General features: G+C 41.6%; 1 protein-coding gene across 1 annotated transcript in view; it reads right to left on the bottom strand.

The window, feature by feature from the left end:
• LOC310770241 (tigger transposable element-derived protein 1-like) overlaps positions 1–18,363 on the bottom strand; it is a gene marked incomplete at its 3' end in the record, with an annotated part of 672,525 nt that extends 654,162 nt beyond the window's left edge. Inside the window, exon 1 of the mRNA XM_083630779.1 lies at positions 18,187–18,363. The remainder of the gene's footprint in view (positions 1–18,186) is intronic.
• Between the last annotated feature and the right edge of the window lie 8,982 nt (positions 18,364–27,345).

Below are 27,345 nucleotides of genomic sequence, written 5' to 3'. Positions count from 1 at the left end.
CAGTCTTCTTCTCCTTTTTCCTCTGACTAATCATTGTTGTCCAACCACCACACCCCGGGCTCTGGACCTTCTTCCTTTATTGGTTCCCCAGTGGATTGCTCCCACCCTTCCTCTGCGTCCAACCAGTCCATGACAGTGCCTTAGGAAAACCTTGCCTTTACGTCCCCAATTTTGGGCTACCTACTGACAATCACAACTTTATAGTCTTCTTGCAGTGCAACTGTGATAATTTTTAAACATCAGCACCTGCTGAAATTGGGAGGCTCAACGTACATCCAGATCAGGGATGGGGAACATGTGGCTCCTCAGATGTTGCTGGGCTGCAATTCCCATAATCTCTGATCCCTAGAGCCATGTTGGCTGGGGCTGATGGGAGTTGGAGGTACCCAGGTTCTCAGCCCCCAATCGCTCCCCACTTAACATAATGACTTGTCACTTAGGACTATAGAACCCAACTGTTAACTTTGGGGCAGTCAAAATGGAGATGTTCTTTCCTGCATCCTCTGATATTGGAGACAACTGATTCTAAAGGAGAAATGTTTGCAATAAGACAATGGCAATACCTTTTTAAAAAGTAAAATAAAAATGGAACGCCTCCAGCCTGGATAATGTTTTTTTTCCCTTTCTCAATAGTTGCCTTCTCTCTCTCTCTCTCTCTCTCTCTCCATAAGTCCTTATCTACTTATTCCTTTTGATGAAATACATCCAGAACACAGAGGCAGCAATATCTAAATCCCATGGTTATTTTCCTTGCATGTAAAGGGCTATAGAGTTTCAAGGATAATTTATGGGTTTTGAGTTTGGAGAGAATAGCCCTGCAGATATCTTCAGATGTTATCTATATTTTGTATTGGTACAAACTGGTTCCATGTGCTCATTACTTGTGCAGGGTTTTTGTTCTGTTTTTAATCTCAGTCGAGTTCCACTTGACAATTGCAGCATATCACATTTTGCAAGTGAAACAAATGAGCAGTAAATGCATAGCCATAAGCACCTGAACCTGGGTAGCTGAGCCCAGTGCAGGAGTTGAATGATTTTACTGATATGGGAACTGAAAGAACTGTATGAGCAATGTGTATTTCTGGGGCGCTGCACTGTATGCTATATGTAACATAGTATTTTATACTATCAAACAAATTTCTGATCACGCACATAGGTTGTTGTTGGCATCCATCTGTCTTGAGAGATAATGGAGTGCACCTCCTGGGGTGAAGTCAAAGCTCTACATTAGCAGTACCAGAGTGAACTCCCTGAGGCACAAGCTTTGGCCTCTTGAATGGAGGTCCTGGGCTTCCCAGATGACAAGATCTCCACTCTTGGACTTACTGATGTGGTCCAAAGGAAAGCAGAGCAATATGTAGATGACACACAATATGCTGATGACACACAGCTCTACTTCTCCTTTACATCTGTAAGTGAGGTAGTGGATGTGCTGGACTATTATCTTGCCTCAATAATGGACTGGATGAGAGTCGACAAACTGAAACTCAATCCAGATAAGACTAAGACACTGTTAATGGGTGGTTCCCTAGACTAGATGGCTCAGAGGTTGCCTGCTCTTGATGGGGTTACTCTCCCTCTGAAGGGGTAAGTACATAGGTTGGGGGTAATTCTGGATCCTTTGCTGTTACTTGTAACTCAGGTGGCCCGGATGTGTCCTTATGTGGACAGGGACAGCCTAACTTCTGTTGTCTATGCTCTGATAAGATCTAGGTTTAGATTACTGCAATGCATTATATCTAGGTCTGCCTCAGAAGATGGTTCAGATACTTCAGCTGGAAATTGGATAACCCCACTCAGTGGTTTCACGTAGATGGTAAACAGCATGGGGGATAGGATTGAACCCTATGGAACTCCATATTAAAGGCTCCACAGGGCTGAAAAACACTCCCCAAGCAACATTATCTGGGAATAACCACCCAATTACCACAAAGCGGTGCTACCCACCCCTAACTGGGACAGTTGCTCCAGAAGGATATCATGGCCAGTGGTATTGGAAGCTGCCGAGAGGCTGAAAATTAACAGGGAAACATTTCCCCTGTCTCTCTGCTGACAGAAATAAACCTGCCTGGGACTACAGCAAGTGTGTTATCAAGCAAAAAGCAGACCACGGTACATATCTGTAGGACTGTATCTGATGTATGCATGACTATCATAGGCACATTACTTGTAACAAGAGTCTGTTCAGCGCTTAGAGTGGGATGAGGAAGGAAGGAAGTGTGGCGGTTTCATTTCAAATTAGGACAGACTCAATTTAGCCTGTGGTCCATTCACCGCCTTTTATAACTGTGCAAACTGTTTGCTAACAAGCTCGACTGAGTGCATTTGCACTTTGATCACTGAGTGCTATCTTTTCTGTCATTAGCATGAAAAGAATAAAGTTTGTACAAATGCAGTCAAAGGCATTAATGAATGTGGCCTCATATTAGACATGACATATTTTCTAAGAGGTTTCTGGTGGAGTCTGACATAGGGCAATTGTGGATTTTACTATCTGATGAACAGTTTGAAATACATAACATGTGGCTTTGTAGTATTTAGGTTGTGCTTTCACATAGAATGGTTCAATTATTTCTTCTTGTAGCCAAACCTTTATGGTGCATGGCTTCACATGTGTGCAACTGATTGACCAATTTTTATATAAACTGACTGTTGTTTCTTTCCTTCTGTGTCGCTGTTTTCTCCATCCCTCTCCTGCCCACTCTTTGTTGAGTCTCTGTCGATCCCAGCTTCCCACAGGCACACACAAAGAACACCTCCTAGTTCTTTCCTCTTAATTGCCAGCAATGTATGCATGTTTACTTTTTTATAAAACTGATTTCTCATCCAAAAATCTGGGGAAACATCTTCCTCTGGGTGGAGAGGGCTTTCTGCTTGTGGGCTGATTCTTAAACATGCGGCAGTCAAGCCTGATGTATAATAGTGAGTTTTATTTTTAAAAGCAAACATGCATAAATATTTTTGCAAAGCAATTTCCCCCTCATTTTCCAACCTTATTTAATGCTGTCTTCATTCATAAATCCATTTCTATAGACAACTTACCCCAATATATGTATTTGCGTATGCATTACTTGGCTGGAGAAAGCCACTTCTGAACTTGGGAAGAGGTGGTGTTGCGGGCTTCACGCCCCCAACACGCGCACAGAGACTGGCTTGCAGCCCCCGTGTGATCTGGGGAATCCTCGGGCTGCGTCATCCCCTGAGCCAGCCAATCAGCTGGCTCAGGGGGTGTGGCTTGCCCCATTTAAGGCAAGTGGGGCCCTGGGATCGCGGGTAGTCCAGTAAAGGATTCCGGGGGGCGTGGCCTCGTCCGAAGCCTATGGAGGTCAGGGCCTAAAGCGCGCCCCCTAGCGGTGACCCCGGGGGAGTCCCTAGTTGATGTACATCAGCAGAACCCCCCCTGCTGGTGTTAACCCTTCCCAGTCTTCATGCAAACAGGCTGCAGCCAGATAGTCGGATAGGACCAATGCCTAAGCCAATACCGCTCTTTACCTGTAACCAATAAAGTTGTGGCCAATTTTAGCCCATTAACCTAAAATAATGGTGTCACATGTCTTTATTTCCACTGGTGGGGGGCGGGAACTCGCCACGCAAGTGCATTTTTTCAAAAGATTGTTGTGTTTCGGTTTCATGTATTGTTTCAGAAAGTGTGAATTATAGAGTATCACTTTTCAACATGAACTGATTCTCCTCCTAACATCATTGCAACATTTGTGGGCTTCAACTTAACTTGCAATACATGGGCTTTGGATTTTGAAGGAAAAAATCAATAAAGCAACCAAAATTCTTCAACAGGAACCTCTGTATATTTATTTGGACACAAATCCCATTGGATTGTAGCTTGAGCAATGGTGATTATATTTTCTCAGTTAAATTCCTTGGCTTGTTTGTGTTAACATTGCACTTAGGACAAATATTAGCTCAGGAGAAATGTTGGTCTCTGTGCCTGGAGTTTAAAGTAGGTCATAAGAAGCATGACTTCAACTAGACATGTGGAGGTGAAGAGAGACACAAAATTTTAAATGTGGTGGTGGAAATGGCTCACACATATGTGTGGTGTGGGCAGAGGCTAGATTGGAAGTCAGCTGAGATATGTTCAAATTTATTCCACCACCACACACACACAAAAACCAACCTCTGTACATCCTGGCTGTGTGGACAAAGATTGAAATATTTGCTCCAGATATATTATGTAGGTAGAAGTGGGAAGAAATGTCAGCTATGACTAAATTGGATGTTCCAATTGAGAGTGAACTTGATTTGTCCTGGTCTTCATGAACATTACCTCACCTGAGTGACTTGGTTCTTACAATTCAGCTTATAATACTGTTTTGTAGCTCAAACCAGGTGAATGGACTTTCACATAACTTCCTCAAGCACTGAATTTCACATGCCTGCACAACCATATGACCTTGGTAGCAAAAGATCTCCATAAAGGGTGGGTTTAAAATGAAATAAATAAGTATTTTTTTCTCCTCAATAAATAACTAAGCAAATAAATATCACCATCCTCTTCAAATAGCATAATTTACAAATTCATGAAGGATACGACTAACAGAGGCTAGCTAGGCATGATGCTATATTCTACCTCCACCGCTGAAGGCAGTATTGGCTCTGAATACCCAAGACTGGGAAGGAAACAAGCTGTGTTGATGAACTTGCAAACTTGTGCCTTGAAATGTGACCTTGGAGGAAAGAATGAATGTGTGAATTCACACATGAGCCATATTTCTGTACTGATTCCCAGACTTGAGGAAATCTCTCTAGAAAGGATCCCCCCTATTTTTTGTTGGAAGCTGGAAAAGTGAAAAGGTAAAATGAAATCATGCGTTTGAAGTCTGAGATGTACATGACAGGAGTTCTCCTGGTCTTTTTATGAAGGCCTAGAGCAGGCTTCCTCAAACTCAGCCCTCCAGATGTTTTGAGACTACAATTCCCATCACCCCTGACCACTGGTCCTGCTAGCTAGGGATCATGGGAGTTGTAGGCCAAAAACATCTGGAGGGCAGAATTTGAGGAAGCCTGGCCTAGAGGATGCAATTTGATGTTCTGAACAATGGAAATACATTTTAGACTATAAATATCTGCACTTACCCTATACTTCACCTCCAATCCAGCCTCTGCCTGCCCCATGGACCACATACTGTATATATTTTTTAAGAAAACGCTGCAGGCAAGCATTTGCTTCAAGTGATGATTAAGTATCTAAGCTTGCCATAGTTCCAGCATGGGTGATGATGGTAGGGAAAGCGAATATCAAAATGGGGAGGAGATGGAGAGCTCCATTGTGACTGAAAGGTCAAGCTTTTAATCAGACAGAAAAAATTTATGTGGCAAGTGAATTCCTTTCAGTTCTCACACCAAAATCAACTTTAAATGTGCAGGGCACAAAAGCCCATGGACCTAATTGTACGTAATCTCACAGGTTTCTTACCCAAAGACACCTCTCTTTATGCCTGCAATTTTCAGACCACAAAACACTAGAAGTGATTAAATCATTCCGTTTTCATCCACCCCAAAACTATAACAGCTGTTGTTGTCAGTAAACCACTGCAGCTACCCTTCTAAAAGTTGGCAGGATTTGTGCCATCAGAAGGAGTGGCATTGCTTGCGAATTTCATCCACCTCTGACCAACTTTTTTTAAACTTATAGAACCATTTTGGAAGGGGTGAAAAAAAACCACACATTTTAGTAGTATCCAGTACAAAGCCTCTGGAGCTATTTGCCTGCAATTTAGCAGAGTTTATTCCCTCTGGGGGAAGGAACTACTATGCTTTCAAATTTCATCCCCTGCTGTCAAAAGGGGGGAAGTTATTGCGGTGTTTATTTTCCAATAGTGAGGGGGGATGAAATGAACTTGGACCCCCAAGCCAAATCAAGCAGCCTCTGAATTGGTCTGAGCTGAAGCAGGCTGCTTTATGAAGTATTGAACTGGGGTCTGAACCAAATATTCTGGTTGCTGCACATTCCGAGATAATACTACTGCTCTTCCTTACACAATCATTGTATAGAAGACTGAAGTTGTGTATATGAAGCACTTTGAGTACTTGCAAAGCACCTATTTGGTGAAATCTTCAGTGATACACTGGGCAATAGATGTTGGTCATAATGCAGAAATGGAAGCATGGGGACGATTATGGTATATGGGTGCAAAATTTACAGCATGTTATGGTTTAAGAGAAAATTATATGGAAACGTTTTATAGATGGTACCTAACACCTAGTAGACTGGCAAAAATGTATAAATCAAAGTCAAATAAGTGTTGGAAATGTAAAGAGAAAGGCAGCACCTTTTTCACATGTGGTGGTCTTGCAATAAGGTTACTGGGAAATGATAAGTAATGAATTGAAAAAGATGTTTAAGATAACGTTTGTAAAAAACAAACAAAAAAACACAAAACAAAAACACCAGAAGCTTTTCTCCTGGGAATTATAGGAATAGAACTACCCCAAAAAGTATCGAAATTTATTTGTGTATACGACTACAGCTGCAAGAATGTTATTTGCCCAAAAGTGAAAGGATAAAGAGGTCCCGGCTATAGAAGATTGGATACAGAAACTAATGGAATGTGCAGAAATGGCGAAACTTAACGGAAGAATAAAAATAACTTTTAAGAAAGGAATGGAAGTGGTTTATTGAGTATTTACAAACAAACTATAAACAGATCAAGACATTGGCAGGATTATTGTAAAAACCTGCCCTTTTGAATTCACACACATGAATAAAAGAATAAGTTAAGGCAATTTGGAGAATGTAGGAAAGGATGAAAATAAATGTAAGGAACCACAAAAAGAGGGGCAAGGGAGTCAAAGCTGAAGTTAAAACTTGGTAAAATAATTGTTGCAATGTATATAAATGACGTGTGTGTGTGTGTGTGTGTGTGTGTGTGTGTGTGTATTAGAAAGCACCTATTTATTATTGTGAAAATGGCCTACTTCGGTCGTCAGCTAGTGTGAAGGTGAGTGTGTCTGTACAGAGAAATGCAATGTCTCCTATGCCCATTTCTGAATGTTATCTGAAACAGTCAGATCTTTAGAATCCTTGCCATGTCTCTATTAGGATAGGATTAGAGATGAAAAGCACAGTTTATTTTATTTTTTGTATGAGTTTTTCAATTCATCCTTAGCTTGATTGCACATCTCATTTCAGCTGCTTTGCTGTAATTACAGTTACAGTCTCCAAAGAGAGGCCTTCGTTCTTTGATTAGCTGTCTGGCAAATATCTGCAAATATTCGTATGGCAGCTTAAGGTTCTTAACAGAGAGGCGGGGCAGAGGGAGAAAGCGAGCAGTAGGGGGGAAGGAGGGAGAGAGAAAATGCAATCCTTCTAAAGGCATAAATGATGACAAAGCTTTCGCTGTTTGAGTTTAGTGATGCACAAACTCAACTCAGCTACATTTGGCATTGGGCTCAGCAGAATCCAAGGCCAGATCTGCCTTTAGACCCTGTGCAAATTTAGAAGCACAACATGCCCTGAAATCTTCTAAACCAAGGGTCCCTAGCCTTCTTGGACATGGGAGCACATTTAGAAATCATAGGAAAACAACAAAACACTGGTGATGCTCAGAACACTGTCCCCTGAAAACCCCACACAAATACAAAAATGCATGTACCATCCACATATCACAAAACACATGAAACACAGACAAAAAAAACCCCAACCCCTGTGAAAAACAAGCACCCAAACTAAAGATCCAAAAATTTCCTACCCTGTAAAGTATATTAAAATAGAAAAGGTATATACAGTGGTAAGGGACGCGGGTGGTGCTGTGGGTGAAACCACAGAGCCTAGGACCTGCCACTCAGAAGGTCAGCGGTTCGAATCCCCGCAACGGGGTGAGCTCCCGTTGCTCGGTCCCTGCTTCTGCCAACCTAGCAGTTCAAAAGCACGTCAAAGTGCAAGTAGATAAATAGGTACCACTCCGGCAGGAAGGTAAACAGCGTTTCCGTGTGCTGCTCTGGTTCACCAGAAGTGGCTTAGTCATGCTGGCCACATGACCCAGAAGCTGTATGCTGGCTCCCTCGGCCAGTAAAGTGGGATGAGCGCCGTAACCCCAGAGTTGGCCATGACTGGACCTAATGGTCAGGGGTTTCTGTACTTTTACCTTTATATACAGTGGTACCTTGGTTTAAGAACAGCTTAGTTTATGAACAACTTGGAATAAGAACGCTGCAAACCCACAAGTAGGTGTTTTGGTTTGTGAACTTTGCCTTGAAATAAGAACATTTTCTGCTTCCTGCTGAGTGTGTTCCATTTGTAAATTGAGTCCCTCGCAGCTATGGGAAAGCACATCTTGGTTTAAGAATGCTTTGGTTTAAGAATGGACTTCCGGAACGGATTAAGTTCGTAAACCAAGGTACCACTGTATTAAAATATATTAAACATTAGACATCAGGCTCCACCCTGATAGGAGCTAAGAAGGGTGTTAGGAGGCCCCACAATGCCCACAAATGCCATGATGGGGGACCCAGCCCTAACCCCTGCTCCATTTCCTGAAGTGTACTGAGTGGTGGTTCATTAGCAACAAGGAGGCCTCACCATGGACCGCTGTGTATCGCAACTCTTTCCCCCTGGTGCTTAAGATGCTGCCAGCACAGAGTCTCAGGCAATCCCTAGTATGATTCAGACATCCAAGACAAGGTAGTCAAGTGTTACAGTTGCCCCTACACATTCTCAGATGTTGTGGCTTTGTCAGCCTCAGCTTTTATTGTGGACTGAATCTTTACATAAGAGGACAGCAGGTTTCAAGCTTGCGTAATCCTAACCTTCCCTTCCTTTTAAGAAACCACACCACCGCGTCCCATATGCCAGGGCCATTCTGAAAACAGTGGCCCAGAGAAGAGGCAGAGCCAAAGACAAAATGATGCTGGAGTAAGAGACATACCAAAGATTCTGATATCAAACCCTAAACATCTACCAGGTGAGCTACACTATAAAACTGAGAATCATAGAGTTGGAAGGGACCCTGAGAATCATCTAGTCCAACCCCCTGCAATGCAGAAATATACAGCTATCCCTTACGGGGGTTTGAACCTGCAACCTTGCTGTTATTAGCACCATGCTGTAACCAACTGAGCTATCCAGTCAGGCCGTAAGAAAGGCACTTGGCCCATATTGCTGACTTTTAAAGCCCTAAATGGCCTCGGCCCAGTATACCTGAAGGAGCGTCTCCACCCCCATTGTTCAGCCCAAACACTGAAGTCCAGCTCCAAGGGCCTTCTGGCAGTTCCCTCCCTGCAAGAAGTGAAGTTACAGGGAACCAGGCAGAGGGCCTTCTCAGTAGTGGCACCCGCCCTATGGAAGGCCCTCCCATGAGACGTCAAGGAAATAAACAACTATCTGGCTTTTAGAAGACATCTGGAGGCAGCCAGGTTTAGGGAAGTTTTTAATGTTTGATGTTTTATCGTGTTTTTAATATCCTGTTGGAAGCTGCCCAGAGAGGCTGGGGAAACCCAGCCAGATGGGCGGGGTATAAATAATAATTTTTTATTATTATTAGAGACAGTATGCAACTGGTCCTGTTGGAAGCCACCCAGAGTGGCTGGGGAAACCGAGCCAGATGGGTGGGGTATAATAAATAAATAAATAAATAAATAAATAAATAGGATCGAACCAATGACCTTGACATTATTAGCACAATGCTCTAACCAACTGAACTAATCAGCCTTGATCATTTTTGGGTCATGGTTTGGACCTAGACTGATTTTCTGTGCTTGATCTTGACTTGCTGAGATGCTGGCCCTTGAGAGTACCCCATGGGGAATAATCACAATCATCTTGTTCCAGTTTGTCCTCAGTATACTTCTGAATGCCAGATACCAGGGACAAGCAATAAGAGAATGATCCTATCATCATCATCATCAACAACAACAACATTAAACTGCTTAATTGCCAAGGTGGCTTCTTGAGTGCATTACAAATAGAAAACCATTTACATGTTGTCACCTGCTTGTTCAACTCCCCAGAGGCATTTGGCTGGTCACTGTTAGAAGGATGGAGCCTGACTGGTTGCATGTTCAGTCTAATCCAGCAGGACTCTACTTATGTTCAAGACTGTTTCATTGCAATTTGCTGGATATAAAAGGAGAGTGCTTGATAGGGAGTTTAGGGACAAACTATCACAGCTTGATGTGATTTTTCTACAGGAGATTTGGCTCAGGATGAAAAGACCTTCAGTATGCCAGGGCATGTTTGGTACCACAAGCTGTTAAATACGGACACTATGCTCAAGCCAGTAGAAATTGCTAATACTCATTTCAAGGTTGCATAGTATTAGCTTCCCAAATGTTTTGTTAAACTTAGGAAACAAATCATCCTGTAAAAAACCCCTGCAAGTAGAAAACTAGAATAGCAAGGAGCAAGAAAAGTTAGACCCTTTCTCCCTGATGTACTAGATTTTCCAAATAAATAAATTGGAGGGAGGTTTTTTTTAAAAAAAAAGTGGGAAAGGAGCGTTCACAATTGGAGTTTTCCATTTGCACTCTGAAGTGATTCTGCTGTAAACCTGGTCCTATTTACATATGTAACTGACCACCTGATTATAATTTTATCAGATGATGGGCATGCGTGTGTGAATATAAGAAGCAGCAGTATGAATTTTGTTACCACAGCGCTCTAATTTTTTCTCCACACACATACAAACGCACCCCACAATTCTTGTTTCTATATTTTGACTTTTCATGACAGCTTGGTACACAATTTAATCCATGAGATGTAAAAATTATTTTTTAAAAGGTAAATGAAGAAAATGAAGGATTTTGCCGTCTGATTGCATAATGCTATTAACTTTTTATTTTTATCTCTAGAATATTACTCATGTGGCAGGTGTTGTTCAAGTTCAGATAAAAGAACCTTGACACCACCGATATAGATTTTCACATTGCTCCTGGTGTCACTACAGGAAGCTTGTAGACTGACACCGTTTAAATAGTTCTCTTTACATCTGGCAGCTTTTGACAAAGTAGAAAGCCCACTGGGCCTCTTGTGGCACCGACTGCTCCGTGTTTGCTTTGCATTTTTGCTTCCCTGCATTTTTAGTTGTTCAATAAGGTGTAGAAGGGAGGGGAGAGAGAGAGAGATGACTGTCAAGAGGAAAAGCAAAATAAAAACAATAGAAACTTACCCCCTCCCTTTACCTATGGGGAGGGTCTGATACAAAAGTTGACTGCCTGTCAAAGCTTACCGCCTGAAGCAACTGAAATTCAGCAGAAGAAAGGGATGCGCTGGGAGCATTCGGCTGCCCCTGTGATTTAGATGGGCAGTGGCAACAGCGGTACACTGTGTATGTTTTCTGAAAGAAAGTTGCTCAAGAGTTGCCCATAAATATGCATCTATCTGATGTGGTTCCCAAGTTGTTGAAGGCAGAGACAATCCATGCACAAGAAGAACAGACCCCATCCTATACGGCCAGGGAGCATCATTCAATCGGTTACTGTCATATGGCTGACCAGAGGCTGGATGTGTGCAGTTCGTTCTTTTAGCCAGCTATGGGTAGTGGAACCAAGGCTAGCCTAAGACATTTTGTTGCCTCAGAAGAACAAGATTCATTCCCCCGCTCCAGTTTCTGCATCATATTAATCAGCAACATTGAATCTTATTTCAACACAGTTGCTGGAAGAGGTTTAGTTTAGTTTAGTTTTGCCCCTCTTTAGGAACAATGGAATACATGGTGGCATCTCAGGTGCCTCCATCACCTCTGTGGATGGTTTGTCCTGGGCCCAGCTATAGGTCATGATGGTGTGGCCACGATCTGCTGTTGTGTTTTCACTGTTGGTCTACAGTTTAGGAGACACAGGGCATGTGTGTGGCATGGTTAGAGATAGGAGATTAAATTCAATCTAGCTTGCATTTTAATGAGAAACTATCTAATTTGCCCTTCTCATGTGAACTGAAAAAAATGCACTTCTCTGTATTTTGCAGTGCAGCTCTGCAGCCACGCAACATGTGCAAACAGCAATGTGCACACAAAAAGTGCATATACTAGGGTAATATGTATACTGAAATTCATACAACATACAGGAATGCCTTGTATTAAGAGCAAGTACTTTCAAAAATATTTATATTAGTCAAAACTGCATACAAAATTGTGTTTTACAAGAAAATTTCATGCTAAAATGCTGGTGAAATTTCCTTCTTTTACTTGTTTAGTTTTTAAATGTAAATGGCTGCATAAATACGGAGAACTGATTTTTATACTGGAAAAAAACCAGAAACTGAGAGTCCCTAAATTGATGGATTCATCCATCCGTACACATGGTATGCATAGCTTTGCTCTTCAAAGCCCTCGTTGCTTTTTGTTAAAGGTCCTGGGAACTGTAGCTCTGAGAGTGCTAAACTACAGTTTTCAATAGTCTTTGTGGAAGGAGACATGACTGTGAAAGCGATATAAATGTGCTTTAAATATATGGTGTCAATGTAGCCATAATATACTCCATCAGTAACTATGTACATGGTTTTGAAGTCAGGAATTCATGCAAAGCCTTTGAGAGGAAAGTGGATGTGTTTACTGCTGGATATGAGTGACGGACATGATACTACCTGGATGATGTTGGACGGTTGATTCCCTTAGGACTGTCATCTGGCCACTTTATTTTTAATTGAAAATATCTAGGGGGTCGGGTTCATATGAATAGAAGTTGATCTGAAGGGGGGGGGACCTTATCTGTTTATACATGATGTTCTTGTGCATGGTAACAACCACCACCAGCCACCGTTTCAAAAGATTCCTACATTGCAGGGGGTTGTTGCAGATAACCTGAGGTTCCTTCCAACTCTACAACTCTATAATCTATAATCATGCAACTAGCTTTGCAGATGACCTTACTTGGTCTGCCTCAGGCCAATAAAATGAGCATGCTCTCTTTGTAGCCCTTTTAGCTCAGTGGTTCACCTCTCTGAATTTAGTGCTGTGCTCTTCAGTGCAGGGATGTCTTCCATCCCAAAATATCACAGTAATAAGGACTGAGTTCAACACCAGCAACCAGTGGCAGAGTTCTTCACCACCTCCTGGAATTCCCCCCACTCCAACATGCACCAGACCCATTACTTTTGGAATCTCCATCTTTCCTTTTAGCTCATTCATTTCCCCCTTATCTGGCTAGACATTTCTACAGCAAGAAGTTGGAGACTGCAGCTTGTTCCTCTCTGCTTTTTTCACTGCCCCAAAGGATGCTGTGGAACCCTGATATTATTTGTGGACCCCAGCATTCTGTGGTCAAGACATTTTTGTTGTTGTACCAGGATGTCAGGCAACTAGGACTTCCCTGCATGTTCACAGGCCACCTTATAAAACTACTGCACATTATTTGATGATGCCACATTGATTTTCAATGTGAAAATCAGAACCCATGAACATTTAGCTGGGCTTTAATTTCTTTCAACCTCTAATTACACCTGGGAGCCAATTCATTCGGTACAAGCAAGGAAAGCAGGGACATGAATCACTCAGCGATACCTCTGCCTTTCTCAATTGCTGTAGCATCGACCACAGTTCTAACAATTTGGGTGGTGTGCTGGTTTAAACATAGCAGACACAAATATGGATTTTATTGAATGGATTTTGCCAAGTTCTTCTCTCCTAACCTAGCCTATCTCACCCTGTGAGAAAAAGAATGGCAAGCGAAATTGTAAAACAATTACTACACTGTCAGTGCAATCCTATGCAGGCAACTCAAAAGTAAGCCAAATTGGCTTTGATGGGACTTACTCCAAGGTAGGGTTGAATAGATCTGTCATTTTTGATCCTCTCAGTTTCTCTTTTTTCCATTGTTAAATTAAGTTCTACACCTTTCCTAAACAATTTGAATTGTAAAAAAAAAAATCTGCATGAAAATTCATCAGCATTTTTGTGCAACTTTCTCCTAATATACACATTCCTAATACAGTTTTAACTAATACATATATTTTTGTTAGCAATCTCTACAAACATATGCATTTTTATATGCTACTTTCAGTAATGTATGCATTGGTATGTCCAGTATATGCATTTTTTGACACATATCTTAGCTGGATAAGAATTGCATTGCCAAATTCAGAGAAGTGCAAATTTCGAAGGCTTGCTACATTTCAGATCACATGCTATTACAAAAATTGTAGACTTGGTAAGTTCACCTTTAAATGCAAACCAAATCAAATTCTTCCCATCCCTACTCCTAGGTAACTGTATATAACATACAGACCTCAGAGATATTGCACATTCTGTTCCACCACTGCAATAAGACAATTATTGCCATAAAGTGAGTCACACTTTTTGTGTGTGTTACGCAGTGCATTTAAAAGTTATGTTTACACTATGCTGCAGGCTATTAAGCCAAGTGACCCTGGCTGCAGTGGGGGAGGAGGAGAAACTTGGCTCCAGCAAAAAGCCAGCTCCACTCCCATGGCCAGAAGAGGGGTGGTGAGGGGGGCCTTCTTACGCCTTGGTAGTGGCCAGGCTGCCTGCTGCTGCACCAACTTCCTTGTATGGAGCAATATCTAACAAGCACAATTAAGCAAAGTGCGATAAAATGAGGTGTGCCTATATGTACTAATGGAAATGTGTAATTTTTCGGCACGCTTCCAATGTAGGACGCCAAACAACATCATCCCTAGGATTCCAAATTACACAAATGCAATTATATGTGAAAAGGATGGAAGAGCTGGGAGATAATTTTTCATGCTATGTGATATGCAATGGATTTGTCCTGAAATTGAAAGAGTATGATGTTTATCAACAGATAATGGTGTTTGTTCATTACATTGATTTTTATTATGGGTTTCCACAATTTGCAATAATTGCGATAGAAACAACAGGAACAGATTGATTGTTCATTGTTGGGAACATCTGTAGAAAATATGTAGGCATGCCACCAGAACATGCTTTATCTATGAAAAGGAAAGGGATAAAAACCACACACACATAAACACATGCACACACACACACACACACACACCCCAGCTAATTATAGACATTGTCTATAATGGGGCTTTGTACTTTAGATAATTGCATTTTGTGTAAGAAAGAAGTAGAGCCGAGTCTGACTTCATTTTTCCATTAGAAAGGATTCGACTGCCTTTATTCCCTTCCACCAGCTGCACTGAGCTTCATATGAGATCACTGTGCTTAATTTCAATAGCCTGAAGAGAGATTTTACTTTTAAAAGTACCTTCTCTTGCAGATGTGTCTGGGGTGGGGGGAGCACACGTAATTTTGGGTGCCTTTAATTGCAGAGAGAAAACTAGAGCTGTTCAGGAACTTTGCTTTGTGTGCTACTTCCTGACCAATATTTCATATCATCATCATCATCATCAACATTATTGGTGTGTGTATGGATGCCAACTGTCTATGTGGATTTCTAGTCATTATCACTACAAAACATGTGCATTCCATTTCCCTTGAGAACACAGGAACATGTTTTCAAGGAGTTAAACTATAACCCAGTACACGAGTAGGCAAACTAAGGCTTGGGGGCCGGATCCGGCCCAATCGCCTTCTAAATCTGGTTCAAAGACGGTCCAGGAATCAGGCTGAGCAAAAGGGATAGCTAGGGTTCCCATACATTTGGGGCTTCCTGGACATATCCGGAATACAGCTGTCTCTAGCAATGTCCGGGTGGAAATCAGTAAAATGTCTGGAAAAATCCAGACGTATTGCAGCCCATGTTGGCAGTGCCGTTTCAGCAAAACAAAAAACAACAAAGAGCTATGGGCAAAAACAACAACAAATGTTCAACAATTTTTCTGTCCGGATTTTCACTGAAATAGGGCAAGCTATGGCAAGTGAATGATATGGGGAATTTTCCTAGGATACGTGACTTTGGGTTTGGATCAAGTGTTAAGTAGGAAGACAAATTGCAGAATCCACAAGGTTTCATCCCTCCTTTCATGGTTATACAACATCAGTTAAATGGCTTTGTTTAACAAAATCAATTCCCTATCAACATAAGAAACATACAATATTGTGCTTCCTGTATGGTAAAAAAACAAAACACTACAAATGGAATGATGACACCAGAATCCCATGTGACAAGTTATGCCTAACAGGCATCCCAATTATATTTCCTGCTTCCAACCACTGTACTATACTGATGCAGGTCCTATTCATTTCAGTGGGTTTTGTATATAAGAACTAGGTAGATTGTTACTTTAACAATGGACAAAACAGATATGCTGCAAAATTAATAAGAATGATTTAGCACATGTAATTAGTACATATTAACTTATGCATTTATATGCAAGATGGAATCCAAGTAGATTAACAATAAAAGATTACATTGGTGTGATCAGTAATAGGAAAAACAAAAAACAAAATGATGTTTATAATCACCAAACAGTATTTTGTCTTGGGATAAAGGACTACAGAGGAGAATGAGACTTTAAACAAATAGTATTAATCCTTTCTTAAAGGATTAGAAAGTATAACATTTGAAAGTCAGTACTGGACTCATTCTTAGAATGAACTCTTAATCACATTATAAAATGTGACTTGGTCTTGCGATTGTGTAATCACAAGAAAACACATTTTCTGCATTTCTTTCCAGGGGTTGGTTTAGCTACAGAAGAGTTGCCCAGTGCAGATGTGTGTGTCTGTGTGCGCGCGCGCATGTGCTGCATTTGACAAATACAACAAATGGAGAGAAGGGTGGTGGTTTTACTCCACAGTCCTGCCCAACTGGGGAACAGTTCAATTAATACTGGAACAGATTTGCCATTACCCCTCCCCTTACATACATTTATGTGTAGTGCTATTTGTGCACTCAATCTTCTTGCAAATAAACAAACAGGCAAGGAGGAACAAAAGGGGCTTCTGAAAAGACCCATTCTCTCCTGTACACAGTTTGAAGCCCTCCTCCTCAGTTTGAGGACAAAGGTCTGAAGTCAGGTGTATCCTCCAATATGGACGCTTCCCCGTGTGATTAAAAAACAAATAAAAAAAACCTGTGTAATATTATGAATTCATTCAGGCAAACAAGGGACAAGATGCAAATTATTGTTGTGATGAGATTGTCTAGAGAGACAATGGAGTGCAGTACCGGGGGTGGTGAAGTCAAATAGCTGGAGAATCACAAAGGGCCAGATAGTCTCAAGGGCCAGGTGCAACAGCATAGAGAGCCATATTTAGGCTCATTTTGATATACAACAATTTGCACTATGCCACCAATAAGGTAATAAATTTCACCTTCTAATTTCTGCATATCAAGCTGTTAAAAGGCACATGAGTAGCCCAGGATGAATTTCCATTGTGGCAAACCTACCCTTATCTAGGCAACATAGGAACTGCGGAAAGTTATCAAAAAGTTTGAAAACGATAACGTGAATATCATTCAGTCAGAGAATAATCCCTATTCATTACAACTCTCATCTTAATCTGATTTTTTGACTGATGCTGAGATTTGATCTGCTATAATCCTACACTTGGCAACACAAACCATCTGGTTCCAAGGCATTACTGTCTGTTCCAAAGTAAAGAACGCCAGCCGAGTTTTAAGCAAATGAAACTTTAATATTGGATTAGGAATTTAAATCGGAGAGATGCTTTAAATCAAATATGAATGAAAAACTTTTGCAATAGATACAAAATTCAGACGAAGGAATCAATTGGGTTTTGGTTTGTACCAAAGACATTGCTTCACTCAAGCTCTACTCACTGGCAACAAGGCAGGTCTAATGGCATGTGTTTCCCAAATAGTGATGCATACCACAAGACATTAGCTGAATGGGTGTGAGCTGTAGATGTTGGTGACCACCCTGATGCTCATCTTGTTGTATTCTGGGGCTCTATGGTTACCAGATTTTTTTCAATGAATCCGGGAACACTTTATTTTTTCTTTTGAAGCTGAGTAGAACAGGGAGTCAGTAGTGGGGATGATGAGGCAAAAGACCCTGGGCACACATGCACATTGTATGAAGGTGCAAAGCCCTTCTTTTGCACCATGTGAAACATAAATGCGCAGAGTTTTTTTAAAAAAACTGGGCAACAGTGCGGCACACGCCCATGACTCCCGACCCTCCCCCGATCTCCTGCCCCCTTCCTCCTTTGTTTGGACTGATCGAGAGAGGCTCAGAAGTCACGGGTGCCAACTGTTGCCCAGTTTTTTTTAAAAAAAACCTGCGCATTTATGTTTCACAGGGTGCAAAAGAAGGGCTTTGCACCTTGCCTGGCAGAGAAACCACGCGCCTTGAGTCCCTCCTGGGCAACGCTCGCCCGCCCGTGACTCCCGAGCCTCCCTCGATCTCTCAAAACAAAGGGGGAAGGGGGAAGGAGATCTGTACCACCGGACGTCCCTGGTTCCCCTTCGGCAGTGGCGGCGGCAGTGAGCAGCTCCTGAAGCCAGCCAGAGTCAACTACACTACCAGGCTGGCTCCAGGCTGCTGAGGCTGCCACTGCCATGTTTCTCGGGGACAGATTTGCAAATCTAGGGACATTCCAGGGACGGAATTTGTCCGGGGACAGATTTGCAAATCTAGGGACTGTCCCTGGGAACCGGGGACGTCTGGTAACCCTACTCTAATTCATCATGCAATGAGGAGGAATCAGGATGAGCGTGTCGGCTCGGCACCCCACTGCCATCTCCATGGCCCTCTGTGGGATAACTTCTGGGATAACCTTTGAAATGGGGAGCCTTTCTAAATTGAGCACGCTCCCCACCTCATCCAACTTATGAAGACTGCTGAAGAGGTAATGGGATGGTAGTGCTAGCTCTCTCTTTCCTTTACATCACTTTCCTTTACATCATTCTATTTCACATGTGGGAGTGCAATGCTTAGCATTTCTGCTTTTGGCTATATGCATGTAACACTTGCTTTCATGGTAGATTTTCTGTGTATGTATGTCTTATTTAGTCTTGAATGTGAACAAGGAGTTCAATTGAAATCAATTGTACCTAATAAACAGCAATCCTGCACATGTCTTCAAGCAGAAGACCCATTAAGTTCAGTTCAATTTATTCCCAGCTAAGTGTGAATATGATTGCAACCTTGGTTACCACCAAATAAGCTTCCATTACTTTCAGTGGAGCATCGCTGTGTGTAATTTTTATTGGAGTGTGTGCTCTTTTAATATTTTCACCTTGTCTTATTTCCAAGTCAGAAGTCGCTTACACAATTGCTCTGATAAAAGAAGCAGTCTTCTACAACCGCGGACAAGCTTGAATTGTAACAGTTTTTTATGATAATAAATGCCAGGAAATTTATGTATTTTTTTACATTGACATAGTGGCTATAGAAAGAGCTGTGATACAGGACCTCACCACCTTTGCCATGGACTCACTAAATTGTTTTAGGGAAGGTACTTTCTCTCTCAACCTTAGTTGAAGGTTTCCAGATGTAAAATAGGTCTTGCATCTTTAATAGTTATGCGGAAAAGGGAATTTCAGCCACTTTAGCATCTAATGCAAGCTGTTCTGCCCTGTCCTCTTTGGCATCTGAAAACCTTGTCCCTTTTGTAACACAGAGGAAAATGTTTACTGACCGACCTTAGAAGGATGCTGTATGTTTTTCTGAATTATGAATGCAATTCCTGCTATATAATCAGTGCTCGTCTATATGTAGTCTATGTACTAACATGAATTGGATGTGTGCATTTTACGTAGTTTTCCCTTCCAAAGCTGCCTTTTTGTGCCAAGCTTGCAATCTAATAATTTTAATATGCACATGAGAAAGAAAATTACATGAAGGAGTTGCATAAAAAAGATTTTAATTAGCCATGTTCATAGTTTGCTGACACTAAAACTGTCTGGTGTTAACATTTTTTCCAGGAATTAATTAACAAGTACAACAAGATTTGCTTAATGTTATAATGTGGTAGAACATGACTCTGGGTAGCTATTTTAATACCAAAATATTAGATTAGTTAGGAATGTCTATATATAGAGATGGGAAATGTGCAGATCTCTTCAAATCAAGCAATATTCATGTAGCTTCATTAACATTCAAAAAGTTTCTGATAAAAAGATACCATTTTTTCTTAACCCCATTGCAATAATTGTTTTTCTATCCCACTCCCAACTCCCCCTAAAGAGTAAAAAATAGAGCAATCCAACAGGAAGATCTGTGGAGAAAGTTTCAATGAAATTAAATGATCTCTGGCTTTTACAGAAAGCCGTCAGCTGATCCTGGAACAGCAATGTTCTACAAAACGGAACTGATTTTTTTAAAAAGAATACTTAAGGAATGGGAAATACAAGACTGCTAGTAATCAGTCAGTCAATAATATGTATATTTGTACATGTAATTCACTACCGTATCTAACAGTAGAAATACAGGTGTTTCTACTTAGAAGTAAAGTCCCATTTGGCTCAGTGGGCCTTGTGACCAGGCAAGTGGTTATGTGATTGCAGTATTAGTCCACATTATGAGTTCGAACTAAAAATCTTTTTGCTTCAAGCAGTGTCTTTCCAAATGTATTCCAGCACCACCATATTAAGGACCGATTGGGAATAACAAAATTAGGATGATACATAGGACTTCAGCAAAATCTTGATTGGTCTACACCAGATAAAACCTACACACACACACACAAAATACTGCTCTATACCCCCCCACACAAAAAAAGTGTAGCGAACCTGTGGTCCTCCAGATTTGCTAAACTACAACTCTCATCATCTCCACCTGGAATTTAGCATCATCCAGTAGGCCAAAGTTTTCCCACACCTGCCACAGAAATATCATCTGCCTGCCTTGAATTGTGCTGGCAATATTACTGCATGCTAATAGGGCTTCCACAAGTTTATCTCCCAAGTTGTGCTTTGATTTTTCCAAATGACTGAACGGGGAGACAAACAACTGATGTAAGGAGAAGGGAGAAAGTTTATCTGGGGTAACTCTGAAAGTGTTTTCAAAAGAGTCTAGAAATCCCCTCAAATAGATGCATTATGACAAGCTCACGGCGGTTTCTCATATTTGGCTCAGAGGTGCACATAAGCGAAAACAAGCAAGCCAATCTGGCTTCAGTCAGAGTGTTTTAATCACCAGCTGGCTAAAACCTAAAAAAACCACTGCACTATACATTTTTTCCCAAGCAAAGATTATATAGTAACAAGCTTTAATCCCCTAACCACCTCCAGATTCTCATGCATTAATTCATTAGCTTATAAATAAATTACACACTCTAACCTCTGTCTAAACTAACACACAGTCCTTCATTTGCATTCCTATGGGCACCTGAGTGTTAGTTCAGATTCCCTTAATTACTAATAAAGAACAACGGTTAAAAAAGGAGAGCAACAACATTATGTGCATAAGAAGGTGAAGATTGAGTACAACAGAGTTTGAGGGACAAGGCTGCATCCTTTGCAATCACTGGAGACCTAAGGAAGCATTATTTTTAACCAATTAGGGGAGAATTTATTGCCATGCACAGATCTGGAAGAGAGGTCAGAATGTTTACATGCATTGAAGTTTTTATTTTTTAAAAAGTATGGTGATTTTATTAATTGAATGCATGCTCACAGAGGACAACTCCAAGAAGAGCACTGGCTTGACTTTCAGGATGAAGCACAGGGAGAGATGGGATGGCAGGCCTTGTTCCATCAGCTTTGATAGGAAACTGGTTGCTTTTCATTTTGCCCCCTGTCTCCACTCAAAACATCATTAAGAATGCAAATTTAGGAACTGGTACCTCAGTTTGCTTGTTTTCCTATGCTGTTCCCTCCCCCACCCACTTTTGTGTCATGTCTGTTACATTGCAAGGCTGTGTACAGTGCTTAGCAAAATTTAAAAAGGTAACGGACCCCTGACCATTAGGTCCAGTCGCGAACGACTCTGGGGTTGCGGCACTCATCTCACTTTACTGGCTGAGGGAGCTAATGTTTGTCCGCAGACAGTTTATCCAGGTCATGTGGCCAGCATGCTTCTGGCGAAACCAGAGCAGCGCACGGAAACGCCATTTACCTTCCCACCGGAGTGATACCTATTTATCTACTTGCACTTTGACGTGCTTTCGAACTGCTAGGTTGGCAGGAGCTGGGTCTGAACAACGGGAGCTCACCCCGTTGCAGGGATTCAAACCACTGACCTTCTGTTCGGCAAGCCCTAGGCTCAGTGTTTAGACCACAGTGCCACCCGCGTCCCTTAGCAAAATTTAGGCGCTCTGTAAATGATGGTGATTTAAAATAATATACTGTTTTTCATCATGCATAGAAATTTCAGTTTGAATCAGAACTCATGCACTTATTCTTATTTTAAACGTTCACACACGCACGCACACGCACACACATTTATTTTGCAACTTTATCTGCAAACTGGTCAGAGCAGTCCCTTGAAGGCTCAAATAGTTGATTGTCTATGTCTTTGTACAAAAATGTTTGTCCAGAAGAGTTTCCCCAGCTGGCTATTTGCAGGTGCAGTGGTGGCAGAGAACAAAACTTTATTTGCCATTATTGTTATCACGTAGTTCACATGGGGAGAGGCAGTCCTTGAGGTATTTTAGCTCTGAGCCATTTAAGGCTTTATAGATCAAAAACAGCACTTTCCATTTGGCTGAAAAACTAATTGGCAGCCAGTGCAGTTGGGCTAGGATCAGTGTAAAGTGACCAAACCATCTTGCCTTGGTGAACGACCTGGGTACCAAATTTTGCACCAGCTAAAGTTTCTGAACTGTCTTCAGGGGCAGCCCTACATATAACACGTTGAAGTAATCTAACCTAGAAGTTACCAGAGCATAGATGACAGAGCGGGGAGGGGGGCTGCAGCTGGGCCACCTGCCAAATCTGATGGAAGAGGCATTCTGCACTACTGAGGCTACCTGAACCTCAAGCAAGAAGAAAGGAACTGGATGAACCCCCAAACTACATATGTACCCATTCCTTCAGAGGGAGTGTAACTCTATAAAGTGCAGGCAATCTCCCGTCCTTCCAGTCTAGTGAGCCACTCACTAGAGCCATAACAAAATCATCAACTTTAAAAAATTCCCCCAGGAACCTCAGAAAGTCTTCTGTATCCACGATTCTTTGAGAGCAGACCATCATAACTAATCCCCAAGCAGACCATAATAACTCATCCTCAATCTCTGTAGGGGTTTAAAATAGTCACAAGATCAATCAGAATCAGATAATAATCTGTCCATTACACAGAACGCACTACCAATTCGCCTAACCACATATCACTTTCCCACATTCCAATACAGAAAAGGACTACCATGTGTTCTGCCACATGCATTGATTCATTGCTCTATGTCAGGCATGTCCAACAGGTAGATAATGATCTACCGGTAGATCACTGAACGTCTGTGGTAGATCACTGGCTCCCCCCAAAGAAGCTCAACTCTAAAAGAGCTCAACAACTTTGACCTGAACCCTGATCATTGCCGGTTTTTAACTCTGTGAGTAGATCTCAGTCTCTTGGGAGTTGGCCACTCCTGTATGTCATATGAGGCCATGAACACCCAAGCCACTCCAGACATGACATCATCACATGCATATTGAATTCCACAAGGCCAAAAGCCCTGGGATAATCAATGTTACCTGTCAGACCAGCTCTGGTCAGCTCAGGGCAGAAGACTGTTTTCAGAGAGGAAGGGACACTAAGAGAATCCCAATACTGTCCAGGTTCTCAGTGCCAAGCATAGACATTCAAATTCCATTAGCTGCTGAACTGGGGACTTCACCAAGTAGATGCTAGGCTTATTGATCATGGCCACTCCAGCTTCCCTTGCTCTATTGCTGCCCCTGGTGCCACCCTGGGTACCTCAGTGAACATGCCTTGGAGAAGTATACACCTCCCTTCTTTGTCCAGTCATGTCTCTGGCACACAAACCAGGTTAGTATGATGTTCCTGGATCAAGTCAGACATGTTTAACACATTCCATTGACCAACCTTTCCAATAATAAGCAAATAAGTCTTTCCCACAAGAATATATCCTATCCCCACCCCTCCCCTCAAAAAAACGTGGAGGAAAGGAAAGATGAGTTGATAACATGAGCAATACCTTTTTAATTGTGTAGGCCACAGTACATGTATTTCTTTCAGGCACAGTGTTACCTGTAGCTGCTTGGTCAAATTGCCAGAGGTTTGTTAGAATAAACAGAACAAGTTCAATTTTATTTTATTGCCACATGTATTAATTGTAAATAATAGCCATTTCAGGAATGATTAAGAAATAACAAATGAATTCTATTAAAGCATGGTTGTTCCTATTTCCACCCTAAATTACAGACCAAAGTCAGAGGCTGGCTCTCCCAATTGCAAAAAAATCCCAACATTTTTAGGTCGTTAATTACAGTGCAGAGAATTCTGTTTATCTGAACATTAACTAGTACTGTCTTCCTTCTGGAAAAAGGCAGTATAAATAGCTGTCTTGAATTGTCTGCACTGCTGTTTAGTTTTTGGTAGTTCCCCTTTTAGACTACACACACACACACACACACACACAAGAGAAGTGATATTTCAGGGACAACCTCTAGGGATTTGTTGGGCCCACTTTTCACAGTGGACCAAACAACCTGGACTTGTTTGTGATTGGAATGCTTCTCCCAATGGGATCGCATCCCTTTTCAGATTCTGCAATGCTTTCCCAGTGCACAGAAAGTGTGCGCAAAAATACGTAGTTATGCCAAAGATCAATACAAAATGCATGTTTTACAGGTGAGTGCATTGGAAAGTATGTATTTTGCATACAAGTGTGTGTGATATGTCAAATGTGTGCACAAAATGCACAGAGGGCGGGAGAAAGGAACACAGCAGCACAGAATGGGATTAAATGGACCCATGATTGTGTCCTAGCTTGGGATGACACAGGACACGGGTGGCACTGTGGTCTAAACCACTGAGCCTCTTGGGCTTGCCGATCAGAAGGTTGATGGTTTGAATCCCTGCGATGGAGTGAGCTCCTGTTGCTCGGTCCCAGCTCCTGCCAACCTAGCAGTTCGAAAGCACACCAGTTCAAGTAGGAAATAGCAGTGGGAAGGTAAACAGCGTTTCCGTGTGCTCTGGTTTCTGTCACGTGTTCCATTGTGCCCAGAAAGCTGTCTGTGGACAAACGGCGGCTCCCTCGGCCTGCAAGTGAGATGTGTGCTGCAACCCCATGGTCAGCTTTGACTGGATGTAACTGTCCAGCGGTCCTTTACCTTTATTATTATTATTATTATTATTATTATTATTAACCTTTTAGGGATGACAGAGTTCCAACAGAAATATGAGTGGAAATTGCCAATATTCAGTTATTCATCCTATGTCTGGATTTGAAATCAGTTTACTTTTTAGTTGTTTTTGTGCTTTCTGACTGCAAACAATATGTAATTGATGACATCACTCCGTTTTGCATTATGTTTCCTTTGCAACCTTATTTTCCATGCATGGTTTTCCTTCCATGTTTACCACTTGATGCCTTTGACACATCTAAATGGGTCACCACTGATAGATTGCCATAGACAGAAATTTAATTTCCCCTCATGGTTTTTAGGAAGGTTACACACCCAGATCATAGCTGTCAACTATATATAAGTGCATTATTCAGCCATGGTTTATGTTATGTACTGAAGTTCTCATCCTGGGCCAGCAGGGGGATACTGTAGATAGTTTTTACTCAGGTCCACATATGCAAATAAGGGATCGAAAGTGACATTCAGTGATTGGATAGTTACAGAAAGTTGTTACAGTTACATTGTACTGGAGCTCTATATAAGCAGGCTGGCTGAACCCTTCAGTTCAGTTCAGTTCTGACCTGTGAATAAACAAGAGCTGTGTCGTCTGATATGTTCACCCACAACTTTTTACAACCCCAAATTCAGGCAGTAACAGCAGAACACAATTGAAGTGGTAAAACATCTTCATAGTATAGAAACTCCACTATCTAGATCAAGAAGAAACTGTGTGGTCTGCTGTACAGAGAAGTCAGATAACATACTATTGGCATTTCACTAATGTCCTTTTTCTTCTTCTTCTTTTTTTTGCAGGAGGCATTCTTGAGCTTTTCATCCTGCTCTACTTCCATCAATTCCCTGTTTCTAACACCTAGCACATTTGGAACATTGAAAACAAGAAAACATCTTCAGTGGCAGATGTTTGCTGACAGGCAGCAGATAAATTCTGCATTTGGCATATGTCTAATTAACACAATCTCCTCCTCCTGAAGTTAAAACAAGTTGTTTTCAATTTTTTTAAAGCACACTTTTTTTTAAATCTCCTTGCTTTGACTCTGCTGCTTCATAATGCGCGCACACACAAAAGTATCTGGATTGTTTCCTAAGTCATTCCAAGCAGGCAGCCTGACTATTGTAGGAAATAAACAAATAAGCAAAAAATATGTTTAATTGAATTTTGTAGATGCTCGAGGGGCATCCCAAAAAGTATAGGAACATAGGAGAATGAAAGAAACAGCTTGCTGGTGAAATTATTTGGCACACAATAGACTAATGCTTATCGCATTACATGATTGCTGACCCTCATTGCTTATGATTTATTACAATATGGACACAAAACGGCTGGCTGTTGCCAGTTTAGTGTTAACTATATAATCCAGGAGAAGCACATACTGTTGTTGAACGTCTAAAGGAATTGTGAAATTCTGCCAGGCTTCAGAGAGGTAAAAATCCTGGAGTCAGGTTGAGTGCTTCAGCCAGCACCTTTGGCCTTGCAATCTGTTTACTCCTGTTCTTCAGCAGGAGTTGTTGGCGAATTAGAGTACTTTCATACGTCTTGGAATCATCAATGAATTGAGGCGGGGGGGGGGGGGCAAGAAGTGACCAGCCTTGTTGCTGTTGTTTACTGACATTATGTCATCAGTATACATGGCACTGTATGCAGTAAGAAGCCCTACTCCAGAGAGGTGTCACATTGAAGAGTCCTGGCAAAATTTACAGATGGGAGGGAAAGGCAAGGGTACAAAACAACAGCAGAAGCCTGACTGAAATGCCTACGTGTTCCTGTAATGGAATAATTTTGACATGGACTCTACCACCAGTACCAGTGATATGTATGTGATGCAGGACACCTATACTAGTGCTGGGCCAATATTCCAGCCAGCTTTAAATATGTCTGTTTGCAGGGGAAGAATGAATAGAAGCCCTCCCAAATATGAGATGATGGGTGAGAGATTTCTTTGAAATGGAAGGGATGGATGTTTAAACAGGATTTCTCTTCCATTCAAAGAATGGGGGAAACACCTAATACTGTGGTACCTTGGTTCTCAAATGCCTTGGTATTTAAACAGCCTGGAACCCAAACACTGAAAACCCAGAAGTAATTGTTCCAGTTTGCAGACTTTTTTTCGGAAGCTGAACATGCTCCCTTTTGAGTGTTACGCTTCCCATTTGAGTGCCACACTTTCGTTTTGAGTGCTACACTGAGGTCTGTCTGTTTTTGCTATTTATTTTGTGTTTTTGTGGCTCTTTTTTTTTTGTTTTTGTGTCTGTGTGGAACCCAGCTCAGCT

Source organism: Podarcis filfolensis (genome assembly GCF_964270895.1).
Source record: "Podarcis filfolensis genome assembly, chromosome: 9".
Taxonomy (NCBI): Eukaryota; Metazoa; Chordata; class Lepidosauria; order Squamata; family Lacertidae; genus Podarcis; species Podarcis filfolensis.
Note: the sequence above shows the minus strand (reverse complement) of the source record. Positions and strands in the feature narration are given on the sequence as shown.